The sequence below is a fragment of the Abrus precatorius genome, unplaced genomic scaffold (assembly GCF_003935025.1).
Source record: "Abrus precatorius isolate BTA unplaced genomic scaffold, Abrus_2018 Scaffold6, whole genome shotgun sequence".
NCBI classification, from domain to species: domain Eukaryota; kingdom Viridiplantae; phylum Streptophyta; class Magnoliopsida; order Fabales; family Fabaceae; genus Abrus; species Abrus precatorius.
This window is the reverse complement of record NW_020874406.1, coordinates 8,935,156-8,938,168: the sequence shown is the minus strand read 5'-3', so window position 1 is coordinate 8,938,168 and position 3,013 is coordinate 8,935,156. Positions and strand designations below refer to the sequence as shown.

The following is a 3,013-nucleotide window of genomic DNA, read 5'->3' as shown; positions in this document are numbered from 1 at the left end:
CATCATTTAATTTCCTATAGTCTATGCACATTCTCCATCCAGTCACAGTCCTAGTAGGGACAAGTTCATTCTTTTCATTAGGTACAACTGTCATACCACCTTTCTTTGGAACAACTTGGACTGGACTTACCCAATTGCTGTCAGAAATAGGGTATATTATTCCTGCATCTAACAGCTTCATGACCTCCTTTTTAACTACCTCTTTCATGGCTGGGTTTAACCTCCTTTGTGGCTGCACAATAGGCTTAAAATTCTCTTCAAATAAAATTCTGTGCTTACAAAATGAAGGATTTATACCTTTTAGATCTGCAATACTCCATCCAATTGTAGATTTGTGTTCTCTTAAAATTCTCAGCAGTTTTTCCTCTTGTTCTTCCTTAATTCATTATTGATGATGACTGGATTTTCATGTTTCTCATCCAGAAATGCATACCGCAGGTAGGAAGAAAGTTGTTTCAGCTCTAGCTTTTGCTTTTCCTCTTCTTTATCATCCTTTTCTAGCTTCTCCTTCACTGAATTTTCTGCAGATTTTTGAATTGGCAGAGCTTCTAGTTGCTGCTACACTTCCATGATGTATTCTTCATGTAGAAGTTCAGATTTGTTATTCCCTGCAGATATTATTTCTTCTAACACAGCAAGTTCATCAATTTCATTAATATGGCGTTGTGTAATAAAAGCATCCAGTATATTTACCTTCATACTTGTACTATCTTCAATTGGATATTTTAAAGCTTCAAACACATTAAACACTGCCTTCTCATCTTGAACTTGAAGCATAAGTTCACCTTTCTGCACATCTATTAAGGCTCTTCCGGTTGCAAGAAATGGTCTTCCTAGTATCAAAGGAATGTTGGAATCCACTTCCATGTCCAGAATTACAAAATCTGCAAGAAAAATGAACTTATCAACTTTAACTAATAAATCTTCAACAACTCCATATGGATAAGTGTATGATCTATCAGCTAGTTGCAGTGTAATGTTGGTGGGCCTCACTTCCTCTATCCCAAGTTTCTGCAGAACAGCCAATGGCATCAGATCTATGCTTGCTCCCAAGTCACACAATGCTCTTCCCACAGTGCAATTTCCTATTTCACAAGGAATGTTAAATGATCCAGGATCTTTCAGCTTTTGAGGAAGCTTTCTCTTGAGAATGGCACTACACTCCTCTGTCAAAGGTACTGTTTTATCATGCTCTAGCTTCCTTTTTCTGGAAAATAGTTCTTTCATAAACTTTGCATATGAAGGCATTTGCTCCAAAGCTTCTACAAAAGGAATGTTAATTTGTAATTTCTTAAAGACATTCATAAACCTTTCAAATTGTTCCTCTTGTTTAGGATTTTGGACTCTTTGAGGATAAGGCAGCCTCTTGTATTTTTCTGGATCTATTGGCTTACAAGCTTCCTCAAAGAGTTACTTTTTGGTTTTCCTCTTAGAATTTATAGGAACATCTACTTTTTCTTCTGAATGGTCTTTCTTCAATAGCTTAAAATTTCCTTGTTGCAGATCGTGTTCAATTTTTCTCTCTGCTGCATCATTTACTTTCTTTTCTGCTGGTTTAGGGCTTGCAACTACAGCTCCACTCCTTGTAGTTATGGCTTGACATTGCTCTTTAGGATTGATTACTGTATTGCTTGGAAATCTTCCTTCATCCCTGCTGGATAGTTGTTCAGCTAATTGTCTGATTTGTGTTTCTAGTTTCTTCATGGAAGCTTCTTGGTTCTTGAAGCTTGTTTGAGTCACTTTCATGAATTGCAGCATAGTTTCTCCCATCTCAGTCAACCTCTCATTCATAGGCTTGGAAAATTTCTGATTTCCTTGAGGTTGAGTGGATGAATTCCTCTGAAAATAAGGTTGTTGTGTTGCTGGACCTGCATTAGAAAAAAGAAAATTTGAGTTAGAATTCTTTGCAGCAGAATATTGATTATTCCAATTAGAATATTGCTGAGTTCTATTATTCAAAAATTGAAATCCAGGGGGATATGATGGCTGTTGTCTCTGAAAATTATTCATATAATTCACTTGCTCGTGTGGTTCACTTGTGGATGCCTCACATGCACCATTTACATGGTTTCCTCCACAAAAATCACAACTTAGCTGACTGGTAGGCATACTCCCTGTTTGCAGATTGCTGATTTGTTGTGTTAAGGCAGCTAATTGTTCTGAAAACATTTGATTTTGTAGCTGATTCTGTGCAAGAAAAGTTTCCAGAACCTTAGCTTCATGACCAAAGTTTCTTCCTTGATTTCTTGAGTTTGAATTCTGATACATTGAAGATGCCATCATCTCAATAATTCTCTGAGCTTCTTCCAAGGACTTTGTATTTAATGAACCTCCAGCAGCAGCATCAACCATTGTTCTTATTACTGCATTCATCTCATTATAAAAAGTTTCCAATTGCATCCAATCTGGGATACAATGATGTGGACACCTTCTAAGTAATTCTTTGTATCTTTCCCAAGCTTCATACAATGATTCTCCTTCTTGCTGCACAAAAGATGTAATTTCTCCTCTCAACTTAGCAGCTTTGGATGGAGGGAAGTACTTAGTTAGAAACTTATTCACAAGTTCTGTCCAGGTTGTGATGCTTCCTTGTGGTTGAGCTTGTAACCAACATTTTGCTCTATCTCTCAAGGAAAAAAGAAATAGTCTTAATCTGATAGCTTCTTCACTAACTCCATTCATTCTTATGGTGTCACATAGCTGCAGAAAATTTGAAATATGTAAGTTAGGATCATCAGAATTTCCTCCAGAAAACTGATCTTGTTGGACTAAATGTAGTAGGGCAGGTTTAATCTCAAAATGGTTGGCTTTAATAGTTGGCCTAATTATAGAAGAGTTAAAACCTTGCATGTTAGGAATAGCATAGTCCCCTAATGTTTTAATTCTGTTTTGTTCTGCCATTTCTATTGTTGGATTTGGTTGTCTCAAGGGTGTAGATGTTCTTTTCACTCTAGGATTACTCTGAAATTCTAGAGAATGGACAACTTCTAATTCACTATCACTCCCTATGGCT

General features: G+C 36.6%; 1 non-coding gene across 1 annotated transcript; it reads left to right on the top strand.

Moving 5' to 3' along the window:
- The first annotated feature begins 2,410 nt into the window (after positions 1-2,410).
- On the top strand, positions 2,411-2,517 carry LOC113870607. The gene has a single exon (XR_003505627.1). It is a non-coding gene; the product is annotated as a small nucleolar RNA R71 (small nucleolar RNA).
- Positions 2,518-3,013: the final 496 nt, after the last annotated feature.